This window comes from Hylobates moloch, unplaced genomic scaffold (genome assembly GCF_009828535.3).
Source record: "Hylobates moloch isolate HMO894 unplaced genomic scaffold, HMol_V3 SCAFFOLD_22, whole genome shotgun sequence".
Taxonomy (NCBI): domain Eukaryota; kingdom Metazoa; phylum Chordata; class Mammalia; order Primates; family Hylobatidae; genus Hylobates; species Hylobates moloch.
In genome coordinates, this window is record NW_026652297.1 from 7,588,233 (window position 1) to 7,603,262 (window position 15,030).

Here is a 15,030-nt window from a genome sequence, read left to right on the forward strand (position 1 = left end):
AGACAATTGCTAATATAAAAGAAAACTAACAATTTGGGCTTATTTATCTTGTATTCAGCAATTGGGCTAAAATCTCTAATTGTTCTCATTGCTTTTAGTGAAGTCTTTTACATTTTCCAGGTATAATGCAAAAAGTTTATCCTTTTTTCCAATAATTACACCAGTTGTTAAATTTATGGAAAGGAAGTCTTATTACATTAAAGCCTTCAGAAAATATTGAATAATAGTGGTGAATTTGGATATTCCGGCTTTGTCCTTGATTTTAATGGGAGATTTTAATCCTTGATTTTAATTTTTCATTCCATCATATGATGTTGCTGACTGTAATTCATAGTCTTTAATAGGTTTCAGTAGTTTTCTTCTGTTCTTATATTTGGAATTTTTATTTGAAAATCTACTTATTTGGTTTTATTTTTCATCTATTGCCATAATCACATTATCACTTGGTAATATTCTAGATTGTGTTGATATATTTCCTAATGTTATAAAACACTACAATTCTTGATAAGCACTATATGATCATTCCTATGCTTCTCAAACCATTCCAGACCATGGAAAAAGACAGAATGCTCTTTAGTTCACTGTATGATTTTGCCATGTCCTTAATACCAAAACCTACTACAAAATATATAACACAAAAATTATAAAACAATCTTACTTATAAAGATCAAAGTAGGCCGGGTGCCGTGGATCATGCCTTTAATCCCAGCACTTTGGGAGGCTGAAGTGAGAGGATTGCTTGAGCCCAGGAGTTCACCAGCCTGGGCAACATAGCAAAACTCCATCTCTACTTTCTATAATTAAAATAAATTAAATTTTAAAAAGACAGAAGTAAACAATTTTAAATAAAACATTAGCAAATTAAATCCAGCAGTGTGTTAAAAAAAGATATGAGAGTATAATTAGAAAACCCAAGAGAGTCAACCAAAAAAAAATGAAAAAATTTGAAAAAATGGCTAGATATATGATACATATCAAAAGTTAACAGCTTTTCTACACACTAACAACAACCCGTTAGAAATAGAAATATATCCTATTCATACAACAGTTTCCTATTTTAAGAGAATTTTTAGAAGAAAAATTATTTTCATTGTTATGTGAAACATAATCTTGAAAACGGAAAGTTAACATGGGTGGAGCACCGCCTGCTGTCTAATGATTAATTCATGGATGACCATTTGGAGATAGAGCCCTGGATTCATCACTGACTCATCAGGTCTCCATTCCTTCAGCTGGGACAAGTGCACCAGCTGAATTCAAAAAACAATCCTGTAATTTCCCAGAAAATATTGATTAAGTTTAATTTCAAAAGAGCATTCATGGGCTTAATTGTATTCAGGTGGCTGATGTTCACTTTATAGTCTGTTAAAAGTTGGGTTGTCACTGTTAACTATGTTTTAAACAGCTGTATGTATAGCTTGGATTGAAAGTCCCCTGGAGAGAAAGAACCAGGTTGTTTCATTTATTGAAGTTTCCTGTTTCCAGGAATGCATTCATTTATTAATTTAACAAATATGTATCGCACATACACCAGGCACTGTACCAGGTGCTGGGGACAGAATGGTAGCACAACCAGGGCAGGTCCCTGCCCTCATGGAACTTATAAACTAGCGAGATGAGGTTAGTGCTGCACAAAAATTGTGACTGACTCATTTGATTTCCTTTGGAATGACAAAATAGAGCACAATTGGTTATCTCCAAATCTGATTATATGTACGTCTGAACAAATAGAGTCTTTTATCATAAAAAAACTAACAGTATATTCAGTAATTGCTAACACTACACAAAGAAAATTCCTTTTCCAGTCCAATTCTACATCCGCTCCCCTCTACTACTATACAGGGCACACGTTTTCCAAGCAGAAAGAGAAGGAGCATTTCCTCTCTGGGGCTGAGGTCAGCCTTGGGCTGAGGCCAGCATGAGTCAGCTTGCCCAGCACGGATGCTTGCCTCTGCCTCAAGGCAGGCCTTGCTATAACCTTGATGCACACAGATAGTGTGTGTATTCAGGGTCCGGGGCAGAGGCCCATGCATATCTGATGAATCTCTCTGGAATAGGGAGTATAAGACCTACTCTGACTTTGAGTTGACAGTGCAGTAAGGAGAAACATCTCAGTCTTTTTTTTTTTTTCCAAAAAGAAATTTGTTAATTGTAACAGGAGCCACCGAACTGTCCACGTATTTGATCTCATAATTCTATTTGGGAGAATTTATGTCAAGGAAACAACCCGAAAGAAAAAAAAATCCAGCCGGGCGCGGTGGCTCACGCTTGTAATCCCAGCACTTTGGGAGGCCGAGGCGGGCGGATCACGAGGTCAGGAGATCGAGACCACGGTGAAACCCCGTCTCTACTAAAAATACAAAAAATTAGCCGGGCGTGGTGGCGGGCGCCTGTAGTCCCAGCTGCTCGGAGAGGCTGAGGCAGGAGAATGGCATGAACCTGGGAGGCGGAGCTTGCGGTGAGCCGAGATTGCGCCACTGCACTCCAGCCTGGGCGACAGAGCAAGACTCCGTCTCAAAAAAAAAAAAAAAAAAAGAAAAAAAATCCAAAGATATTTTCATAATAATGTAATTGGTCATCATGATAAATTCTTAGCATCCCAAATACTTCCAATGGAGAACTATAACGTGATCTGTATTAAACATCCTAAAGTTATTAAAAACGTAAAGGATGTATACAATGGTATTTCATGGAAATACCTATATTTAAAACAGAACATAAGATGGAATTCACACATGGATTACAATTATATGAAACATCTGTAGGCATATTAAGAATAATTGGAAGAGAATTTAGAATATTGTCAATGGGCTTTGAGTTTATTAGCTTTTTTCCCCTAAAAATTCTTTTTTTTTTTTTTTTTTTGAGACAGAGTCTCCCTCTGTCACCCAGTCTGGAGTGCAGTGGCACGATCTCGGCTCACTGCAACCTCCACCTCCTGCGTTCAAGTGAGTCTCGTGCCTCAGCCTCCTAAATAGCTAGGATTACAGGTGGACGCCACCATACCTGGCTAATTTTTCTATTTTTAGTAGAGATGAGATTTCACCAAGTTGGCCAGGTTGGTCTGGAACTCCTGACCTCAAGTGATCCGCCTGCCTCGGCCTCCCAAAGTACTGGGATTACAGGCAAGAGCCACTGCGCCTGGTAAAAAATTCTTTATTTAAAAAAAAAAAAAACCCTCTTATGAAAATAAGAAATGGCAACTGACATTTCAACATATAAAAGGTATTCTTGCTAGACTTAAAAGGGCAGCGCGGAAGCAGTTGACTGCATGATGGAATTTGTCCATCTGTCCTCTGCTCCAGCTTCTCCAGGTCCTGAATATGAGATCAGGTTCTGAGGCCCCAGCACCTCCTCATAGACCACCCTGATGTCATTTATTGAGACCAAGCATGCATCTCAACTTTGGGTTTCTGGTTGCTATGCACTCCGTGTTTCCCATTACATATGGCCACCCTCCACGCCTGAGGCTGACTCCTCGCCTGCAACACTACCAACGTGTCTCTTTTGTGTTCTGCCACAGGAGTTCCTCCCAGCACCTTCAGGTGGAGCTGTAACTGGATTATACCCAGGTATCCACCCCATTACTAAAATTCATCCTTTTACATCTCAATGGCTTTTTGTTTTCAAGGATCCCTATTAAAAAATAAACACCATTGAAAGTTGTACCCTGTTAAAGCCAGTGTTTTATGATATCCTGGCTAGATATCATTGAGTAAAGGCAGCATAGAAATGGCTTTTATTGACACCTATTCTTTGGCACTTTTTTCTTTCTTTTTGAGACCTTTTGAGACAGTGTCGCCCTGTTGCCCAGGCTGGAGTGCAGTGACATCATCTCCACTCACTACAACTTCCACTTCCCAGGTTCAAGCGGTTCTCGTGCCTCAGACTCCCAAATAGCTGGGACTACAGGCAAGTGCCACCACCTGGTTAATTTTTGTATTTTTAGCAGAGACTGGGTTTCACCATGTTGGACAAGCTGGTCCCAAACTCCTGGTGTCAAGTCATCCGCCCACCTTGGCCTCCCAAAGTGCCGGGATTACAGGCATGAGCCACCACGCCCAGCCTGTCCGGCACTTTCTATACATCAATCTTCACAACAACCTTGCAGGAAAGCATTACAGTTTCTCTTTACAGATCAGAGAGGTTAAACAACTTGTCCAAGGTCACACAGCTGGTATATGACAAAGTTAGACTTCAAGCCCAGGCCCATCTGACTCAAAGCTGGGGCTCTTTCAACCATCTCTCACTGTGCACCCTTGCGAAGCCTCAGGGAAAGCACTGGGCTGGGAGTCAGAAGCCTAGCTGTGTGACCTTGAGCAAGACTCTTCAATTCTCTAGGCTGAGGAAATCGGCAAAAGGGCCCCCAAAGGCCCTCCTTTGCCGTTTCACTCCAGGGACCACTGCTAGGCTATCACAGATCCCTGTATGGCACAATTCTAGGCAATTATCCATTCAAGGGGAGAAGAGGAGAAAGTATCCAGGGTGGCCACCACAGTCAATTCTTCCCCAGCTGTCACATGAAGAAACAAGCACAGGACTCCTGACACACATGGAAAGAAAATCCTTTCTGATGTATACAGCTCTCAGGTAGCAATTTCAAGCTCTGTAATATAAATACTTTTCCACATGATGTGAGGAACGTGTGGGAATGTTACTGGCTGTCACCATAGGCACAGGATTAGCAGTAAGGAGGTCCTCCTGAGACAGGGTTAGGGGAGCTCTGAATTTGTGGAAAGGGATGGAAGCATGAAATACATCCAGACGTAGTTTTTGCACCAAAAGAAAATACACTGAATGCAAATGAGAGGAAGCATTACATTTGCAATAAAAGCCCCCTGAAAAGGTGAGGCAATAAGGCATAAATTGTTCTTTCCCCGGAACGACCACTAGGTGTAACCTTCCTGTGTCATCATACACAGATATCTAACCACCTCTCTTAAAAATACAAGACTATACTTTCCTAAGTGTCTTATTGAACACATTAGGTAAAATGAAATCCAACCTCAATCAAGCGGGATGCCATTTGAAGTTCAACTTCCACCCATTGGTTATTGATGATGAACTCCAGTCTTCCTCCACCTCTCATGTACCCACATTTCCCAGAGCTCTTTTCCTTCCTGAGCGTCTGCAGCCAGCACTGGGCTAGACTCCACACTCCCTGGGAGACTGTCAGGTCACTTGGCACCTACAGGAGCTGCCAGGTTCAAGGGAGGGCATGTGGAGAAGGCCTGCAACAAACCTGGCGCAGCCCCGAGGCTTGGCTGCTCTCTCTGTTCTTCTTCCCAAACAGGGCCAGCCATGGGACTATGTGTGTGCCGGTGAGACGGGCCATCCCAAGCATTAGTGCCAGGAGTAGGCATGGGCCTGTGTAAACTAGAGTTTTCTCTCTGCAGCTGCACTCTCACCAGTGGGTCGAAAATTAGTGTGCAGTGGTCTTAAAAGCTCTCATGGCTTTTTTTTTTTTTCCAAAACTCTAAGCATTTTAAAAGAAGGCTTTCAGGAGAAGGATCTGTTAAATTCCAAAAGTTCAGGCCACAGGCAAAGAGTGTAAATGTTTGATACCTGTATGGCCCTATATCTGCACTGACATTTGCTTCTATTTCAGTTAAGGTGAAAACATGGTGAGACAGAATCCTAAACAGACTCTGCTGAGCTGCAGGGGTGCTAACTGATGCTATTAATAGAAGAGATTTGAGGAATTCTTTTTGATACAAACTACTTTGTTAGAATTGACCTTTAAAATTCAAATCAAAGCACTGAAACTCTTTTCTATCCTAATAGCCCATGTTACATGTTGTTTCTTTCTGGATAAATTACTAGTCCAGCAAATCAACATGCCTCCTTCCAGAGACTCAGAGGAGTGGGGATGGGGGATGCAGCACCCATCATTTTTGTTTTGTTTTTAAGGTCCCCACCCAAGTGATTGATTCTGAAGTGCAGAAACCACTGCCCTAGTCACGGAGGTTCACAGCCAACAGCTTTTGTGTTTTCTATTTTTGGTTTAGCATTTCTGGGTTGTGGAGGTCAGTTAATTAGAGAAGATTCTGCCAGCAGGGTCAATACACATAGTGTGAGCTGAGCCTAACTCTGGGCTTAGAAAGCTTGCAGTGAGGGGGATCTTTTAATAATTTCACAGATGTTTACTAAGTGCCTACTATGTGCCAGGCACTCTGCTAGGTGCTGAAGATGGAGCAGCAAGCAAAGGCCTTGCCCTCATAGAACACATATTTCCAACGGAAAGAAAGAAATGAGTAGCTGTATATTACAGCACATATTACACAAACTCAGATCATGAAAATATGAAGAAAATAGAGCAGGGTGTGGAGGCAGAGAGTGAGGCAAGGTGAGGGGGCTGTCAGCTTAGGACACAGTGGGCAGCAAAGCTTTCTGAGAGGTGGAGAGACTGAGCAGAGGACTGAATGAAGGGGAAGGTCTGGGAGGAAAGCCTCCAAGGCAGAAGCAGGCAGAGAGAAACAGCAAGTGCAAGGGCCCTGGGGCAGCTGTCAGCCCACCAGTGAATCAAGAAAAGGCGCCCCTTCTTCTGAGCAGACAGCCCAGGCCTGGGCTTAGAGTGTGGCCGGCAGAGCATGGTTTGCCTATCAGCCTCACTCTGCCCCCTCAGCTGGGCCGCTGTACAGGGGACAGCCTGTGCACAGCCCCAGGAAGCCTCTCCTAGTGGCACATGCTTGGGAGTAAGAGCAGCAGCAGGAAGGCTGGTGGAGAGGAGAGAGGATAGAATGAAGGAGAGTGGTAATTAGCAATCTCAGTCTTTAAAAAGCCTTTTCTTATCTGAACTAACCACTTCCAGTCATGCGGGACAGAATTCAAAGGCAGCTCCTTCGCTGGGCTCTCTCCCTCCATCCCCATTAGGAGGACAGTTCTCTGCCATCAACTATGAGGCTGAAGTAGAATTTTAAAACCACATCAGCCCTAATGACGACAACATTCCAATTTGGAAACTTACAACTGGCTATTTCCATGCCTGTCTCACACATAAATGTTCTCCTCCTTCCCCTTTGTATCCCTTCCTTTATAGTATTTGTACCCATACTAGTCTCTCCTGAGGCAGGCATTCTGTGCAGCCAAGTCAAAAGAACCCAGCATGTGTGTAAAAACACAGATATTTTTTAAATGACCAAAACATCGCAAGTAAAACAGATTCTCCTCACCCCTTCTCCATTCCTAATCCCTTTCTTTATAAGAGACTTTCATTTTCTACTTTATTTATGAATTGTTTAAAATGCTTTATAAATCTATTGCTGACAATTACTCTGAAAGTAATTGTTCAATTGCTTGATATTTGAATTTTTTTTCTTTTTGTGAGACAGGGTCTCACTCCATCACTCAGGCTGGAGTGCAGTGGTGCAATCGTGGCTCACTGCAGCCTCTGGAGCAATCATGACTTGCTGCGGCCTTGACCTCCAGGCTCCACTGATCCTCCCACCTCAGCCTCCTGTACAGCTGGGACTACAGATGTGTGCCACCACACCTGGCTTTTACATTTTTTTCTGGAGATGGGGTCATCTACAACTGTGTTGCCCAGGCTTGCTATGTTCCCACTTCAGCCTCCCAAAATGTTGGGATTACAGGCATGGGCCACCACATCCAGCCCGAAAATTGTTTCGATAATTTGAGGAAACAAAGCATTGTGTGGTGTTGTGTTTACATCTATCAGACCTGGGTTAGCTTGTGTCCCTCTAAGTGGTTATTACAAAAGAGTTTGAAGACAATAGATATAAGGTATGTACATTGCTGAGGCACCTGTTAGAAATGTTAAATGAAGATTTCCATTGCACTCTGGAGCTGGGAACATGGAATGGAATTGTAGCCCACAGAGTTGTTTCATTCCCATTTTTCTTCCCTCCCCACATACACCCCATTAAACAAGGTTGGTATAATCAGGAAGCCTCCAAAATGCAAGAGTGGCCATTCCATTCTCCAGCAGCCAAACCTATGTGTTAATTACAAGTAAGTGAGCATAGGCATTGTTACCGTAAAGGAGAAATCAGAGAATGTGAGAGGCGAGCCAAGTGACAGACAAACAAAGTATCCAGGACTGATGCTTCTCCCAGAGATGAACAAGTGTGGTTGACTCGTGACTCTTAGTTCTACATGGTTTGCTTGCCAGAGGGTGCTTTACCCTCACCCCAGCCCTGACCCCTGTGGGGCTAAGGTCAGAGATGGGGTGCAAGTGTCTGTCTAGTACATTACCTAAAAATAAAAACATCATAAGCTTAATGGTGTTTAGTGCAGCATTAAAATGTTCCTAGTTTCAAAATGGCTGCACCAAATAAAAAAAAATCACAAAATGGTTGCATTTAAACATTGTGGATCCATTTCCCTGCAACTGAGAACAGGGGCCAGTCTGACTTAACTTTGTTATGCTCCAATTCACTTCTCTGCTCTTCCATGCCCTGAGCTTCTAGTATCAGCTTTGGACATAATTGGTGTTCACCATTGCTTGTTAAATAAAAAGCTGGGTTGCTTATGGTGGGCGCCTGTGATCCCCAGCTACTGGGAAGGCTGAGGCAGGAGAATTGCTTGAGCATGGGAGGCGGAGGTTGCAGTGAGCCACTGCATTCCAGCCTGGGTGACAAAGTGAGACTCCGTCTAAAAAAAAAAAAAAAAAAAAAAAAGCTGGAGACTGTCTCCTGAATGCTCACTATAGATTTACTCACCAATTCCTACCCAGTACTACCTCCAGACAGGGAGTTAAGTGTCTATGAGAATGGGGCATCTAGAGTTGAGATTGGTGGGGAGAGGGAGGGAGGCTGGAGGAGCAAGCCAGGGACCAAGAATGAAACAATATTAATGCATTTAGACCATGGAATTCTCAGAACACAAGGTACAAAGGACTCATGCCATGCCAATGGGTGCCCATGAGAGTAAATATGTTCCTAGAAAAAAGTGCTCCTTGTTAACTGGGTAGAAATGACAAGTGCACTGAGGAGACACATCGGCAACCCCAAAGTCTAGTGGTTTTCACATGAAAGGGGCATATGATGTGAGGTTACTGAAACATACTCTTTAAAAATCCATATATATAGGATATGATACCCTTCAATTAGTTTAGTGATTGGCACCTAGATAATCAAGTTCATAAATATTTTCAACAGACAGATATTGAATCTCAATGAAAAGGAAAATCATTATATTAAAAAACTAAAGGGAACAAGCAGCAAGTGAGTTTAACTAAGAGCCAAACAGAGCCCAGTGACTGAGATGCCTTCTCCTTAATGTTAAGCAGGCAATGATATCATAGCAGAATGTTTTCTTTTGTGTATTAATCAATTACTATAATCAATATCATTGTGCTAAGTGCAAAGATCATCTAGGAAATCACAGAATCTTCTATATGCCTCTTTGCAGTGACCTAGGGTATGGCAACCCCCTGGGGATTCACAGCTGTTACTTGTTTGGAGGAAGATGTCCTTTTAATAAATGTGCCTAATCAATGTCCAGCCATCACATTCCACATATACTGTACACATGCCTAATTTGGCGTCATTATTTCTGGGGACTTTCTAACCAGATATTATTGGTTCAACTCAATAACACTTATGGCTGAGCTTTGGGCCAAGATGCAACAGGGTGTTTTTCTTATCAGTTATGTTCATTTAATTATTTACAAAGTTTTCTAACAACAATGAAAACATCTTAAGATAGAAGGGGAGGCTGTGTAAGACACTAAGTCTCTTTACTTGAGATGGTCAAGACTGGCTACACAACAGCTTCTCAGGAGGCAGCATCCTATAAAGAAAAGAGTAAGGGGTTTGGAATGAATAAAGTTTGACTTCAGTTCTGCCACCCAAGCTGCTTAACTTCTCGGAGTCTCTGTGTTTTTTGTCTGAAAATGGGATTAGTGCATTCACCTTTCAAAGAATGTTCTACGAATTAAGTATATGTAAAACACCTATCACAATACCTGAATATAATACATTATCAATAAACCAAAACAATTATCATGAATAGGAAGAGAGTTGGACTAGATGACTTTGAGGATTAAGTGGCAGTCCTACTCTAAGATTCTAGGACTCTAAGTTCTAACCTTTTAAAAGCTTACAGTACTGAAAAGATTTCCCAGCCACAATGTGTTAAGTGCTTACTATGTGCAAAGATCTTTGTTTCAAGGAGAACTGTTGATAAATAATGGGGAGAAGGAACTCAGTAATCTAGCTCACACACTTGTATAAGTGTTTCTCAAGTTAAATGGAAGCTATCCAAAAGGCTCTATCAAAAGCAAGCAACAGCCTATGATAAAACAAGTCTCCTCCCCAAAAGGTAACTCTGAATTACGTTCAATATAGTAAGTTAATACAAGGCCTTTGCAGGAAGACAATATAGGCTCCCATCAGGAAACAGGAAGGGCAGACCTGGGAAAAACAGCTCCAGAGCAGAGACCACCATCCTAGGTCAAGGTAGCTGTGGAAAGGGCTGAAGGCCTGGGCACTTGGGCAGGCCTGGTCAGAGATAGGGGACTGTTGGCTTACAGATGGTGACCCCAAACACCCTTTCCGGCCACCCGAGTGGCAGGAAGGGGCATCCATCTTGGATGTGGGAGAGGGGATGGAAGCAGGCTGGACAAACAAGAGCAATGGACTATCGAGAGTAGGTCAGCAGTTTGGGTCGCACATGCTAATCAGGCGAAGTGTTTTGGTTCACCCTCGTGTCCCAACATATTATTTATACATTATCTTCATAGACTACATATTAGTGCATCATCAAACCTTCACAGAGCATGTGCATGGAAAAGGATGACATCTATTTAAGCAGAAGTTGGAATATTTTATTCTTCCCCTTCATTAGTCTTGTGCAGCCACTCCAGGAAGAAAATAGGTGAATTTGCTGAGGGAGGGGAGTGTAGCATTGTCACTCCCTCCATAAAGCCTTAGAAGACCAAAAAAACCAACCCCCCCACCCCCAAACAAAAAGCATCCTCAAGTTTCCCTTAGCTTTTCTTTAAAAGAGATGCCTGTCAGCTGGGCACAGTGGCTCATGCCTGTAATCCCAGCACTTTGGGAGGCCAAGGTGGGCGGATCACTTGAGGTCAGGAGTTCGACACCATCCTGGCCAACATGGTAAAACCCAGTCTCTACTAAAAATAAAAAAATTAGCCGGGCATGGTGGCACGCGGCTGTAATCACACCTACTAGGGAGGCTGAGGCAGGAGAATTGCTTGAACCCAGGAGGCGGAGGTTGCAGTGAGCTGAGATCATACCACTGCACTCCAGCCTGAGTGACAGGGCAAGACTCCACCTCAAAAAACAAAAAAAAACGAGAGACATGCCTGTCACCCAGTCAGTAGCAGGCAGGAACAGTGCCAGATAACTCAGTCTCCCACTGCTCTCTCCCAGCCCTCTACCTGGCTTTCTGATTGCACTTGTCACTAGAGGTTGCTGCAGTTACACCTGATGCCGTAAGATTTTCCACAATTAGGAAGCTCAGACTCTATGACTTGGTAGTGACTGTATCTGACCTGTCAGATCATGGCTGTTTTCCATTTGGGGAAAAGGGAGGCACTTTGTGTAAACTATATATATATATATATATTTTTTTTTTTTTTTTTTTGAGACAGAGTCTTGCTCTGTTGCCCAGGCTGAAGTGCAGTGGCACAGTCACGGCTCACTGCAGCCTCTGCCTCCAATGTTCAAGTGATTCTCCTGCCTCAGCCTCCCAATAGCTGGGACTACAGGTATGCACCACCATGCCCGGCTAATTTTTGTATTTTTAGTAGAGACAGGGTTTCACTATGTTGGTCAGGCTGGTCCCGTACTGCTGACCTTAAGCAATCCACCTGCCTTGGCCTCCCAAAGTGCTGGGATTACAGGCCGTGAGCCATTGTGCCCAGCCTACACTATATATTCCGAGGAGAGGGACTGACCCCTACAGAGTTCTCTTAATAGAGAGTCTTGGGTACAGTTAAGCACTAGGTCCATAGTGCTTTTCTTTTCTTTTTTTCTTTCTCTCTCTCTCTCTCTTCCTTCCTTCCTTTCCTTCCTTTTTTCCTTTCTTTCTCTCTCTCTCTTTCCTTCCTTCTTTTTCTTTCTCTCCTTTCTTTCCTTTTTTCTTTCTCTTTCTTCAGTTGGTTGTTTTTTGGCTAAAAATTAGACTAGAAAAAATTTCCTCTAAAAACAGGTATATTATTAGCCAATAACACAGCATATTTTTCTTCTGGTTTTACAGATAGCTAATTGCCCTTACTAAACAACATCAAATTTGCAGTGGAATTTTTACATATACTTCATGTTATTCCTGTAGAAAGAAACAAAAACGTGTAGTTGGTCTATAAGAACATTACCAAAGCAAACCAGATTGAAAAGAGCATTCATCCCTTTTGCTACAGTTCCAACACATGACTGCATTTTGCAGCCAGGACCCCTCAACACCTGGATGTACAGAGCCTCCACCGAACTACCAACACCACATTTGTGGTCTTGATTTAATTTCAATTGATAGAACTAGCTGGCATTTGCCTCTAAATGCCAGCAGTGGCTTTCCAGTGTAACTTGGTGATTCTTGTCTGTCAAAAACTTTGCAGTCAGTCCTCGTTACCTTAGAGATGCCTTATCTCCCAGTGCACCTTCAGGGAATGGCACCCTGCTCATTGCTTCTGTTTAGCCAAGTCCAGAGGATGTGAGCATGGTTCCCACCGACAAGAGACAGTTTGCTGGAGTTAAAACAAACTACAAAACTCAGCCTGTGCAGGATTTGGGGGCCACATTTTTATATCTCAATTTAAAAAGGAAGAGAAATTAATTTTATAGATTGGTAGCAATTAAGGAAAAGCCATATTGCCGTTTTACTTTATAAGTTAGGTCAGTTTTGCTGTTTCCTTAGTTCCTTTTTACTGAACTTTGTCAAGGTATAGCAAGGACAGCTGTCTGGGCTCTGCACCAGTGAACTTTCATGAACACCACTCACTCCATGGCATCAACTGGTTTTGTGCCTCAAGCAGGGTAGGGGATGTATGAAAAAGGACAAAGGCAGATATCACAAAGACTTTTTGAAAGACTTACCATGATACATTTTTTTTTTTTACTTTATAAAATACTGATTTTTTAAAAGAACATATTTTATTAGAGTCAATCTCACCATTCTTTGTCATAAAGATAAATATCTAACTCAAGTTTTTGCATACCCATTTACAGTCAATTCCATTGCTTTGCTTGAAGTGAACTTTCTATTATATTTTTCCAGATTATGTAAGCGAGCTGATTATGCAACTAAGAGTGTGGTAAATATAAGAATTATTATAGGACCAACATTTTTTACATGTGACAGCTCTGGTTGTTTGTGGAGTAACAAAGGGAATATGAAAAAAAAAATGTTTGGGCCTGCCCTGGATTCAAGTTTATCATCCCTACACTTGATTTAAACGCCTAAATTTAATCCATTTTACAAATAGGCATGGGTCCTTAGTCCAGATATGAAAGGAAATTAGATTTCAATTTAAAACAAGCTACAAACAGTGGAAAACCAGAAAACACTAAAATAAGACACTGGCTAAATAACTACAACAAAATCTCACTTCTTAAAAATCCACTAGACAGGAATGTGTGGCAGTGCAGAAAGGCAGAAGACTGAAGCACACCTTTGATCTAATTGTGTAAGAGCTTGCTAAATCAGTTACTACTGGAAAATATACTTCAGAGAGATGGCTGAAACTTCTAGAGACTGTTTCTAGCATCCTTAAGTAATTGCAGGCACTTATAATACTGAATGATATCCTAGGCATAAATAATCCTTATCCATAACTTAAATCCATCTTGAGGCTCTACTAAGTAAATCTTCCTTAAGTAGCATCCTTAAGTAATTGCAGACACTTATAATACTGAATGATATCCTAGGTATAAATAATCCTTATCCATAACTTAAATCCATCTTGAGGCTCTACTAAGTAAATCTTCCTTAACCTAGAGGAAGTGCCCTTTCTTTTCTTTCATTCTTTTTTTTTTTTTTTTTTGAGACGGAGTCTCGCTCTGTCGCCCAGACTGGAGTACAGTGGCGCGATCTCGGCTCACTGCAACCTCCGCCTCCTGGGTTCAAGCGATTCTCCTGCCTCAGCCTCCCGAGTAGCTGGGACTACAGGCGTGTGCCACCACGCCCAGATAATCTTTTGTATTTTTAGTAGAGACGGGGTTTCACCGTGTTGGCCAGGATGGTCTCAATCTCTTGACCTCGTGATCTGTGTGCTGGGAGTACAGGCGTGAGCCACCGCGCCCGGCCTTAAGCCCCTTTCTTTAAGGCTCAAGGGCGTATTTTCACACTGCAGTGCATCACAACTGTTTTCATTCTTCCAGTGTTCCTTTCTTCTGGTCTCCAGCCACCCAACCTAGCCTGCCAGGTACTTCTGATTAATTACACGTAAGATTTATCCAAGCCACCCCCTCCGTTTCTACCAACTGGACTTCATTCTCGTTAGTTCCTGCTAGAAAGCACCTCCTACCTGAAATCTCCCCTCATCAATGCCCTCCCTGATCAGCCTTTGACTTTGGAATCTCTTAATATATTCCTCAGATCATTAGAGGTTTTCTGAGTCATCATCTGAGATTTTTCATTAAATTGTGGAGTTTGAGCAGCCAGTCCTGAGCTGTCGGACTCAGTGCCAAAGAGAAGTCCTAGTTAAAGACACAAGAACAAGAAGATGGTTCAGCTGCGGCTGGAAGGGCTGGTGAGTGCGACCACAGGGGAGCTTGCGGACGGTTCTTTCGGACAGGACAAGGGCGAGGGAAACGGGAGGATGGTGACGCACCTGAGCGCCTCCACTAGACGAAAGAAGACCACCTAAGGCTTCGTGTAGTGCGTAGAGAAGCCAACACACACACACACTAACACACACGCAAAGACAGAGAGGGAGCGAGAGGCGCATCCCCAGGTAGCTGACAATGACACGGCCCCGATCCGGACGCGGGCTTAAAGCCCCCCGACTTCCGGAGTGCCCCCCTCCCCGGCCACCTCCGGAGATTACCGCTGGCGCATCTCTCCGCCCTGCCCGGCTCGGGCGCCCTCCCCTCCCCCCGCAGCCGC

The 15,030-nt window shown here is 42.8% G+C and overlaps 1 long non-coding RNA gene across 1 annotated transcript in view; it reads right to left on the bottom strand.

Annotated features, from left to right (window-relative positions):
- Positions 1-15,012, bottom strand: part of LOC116462100 (uncharacterized) — a 39,478-nt gene extending 24,466 nt beyond the window's left edge. Inside the window, exons 1-2 of the long non-coding RNA XR_004246240.2 lie at positions 14,972-15,012; positions 14,450-14,621 (exon numbers count right to left, since the gene is read on the bottom strand). This is a non-coding gene — a long non-coding RNA (uncharacterized LOC116462100). The remainder of the gene's footprint in view (positions 1-14,449; positions 14,622-14,971) is intronic.
- Between the last annotated feature and the right edge of the window lie 18 nt (positions 15,013-15,030).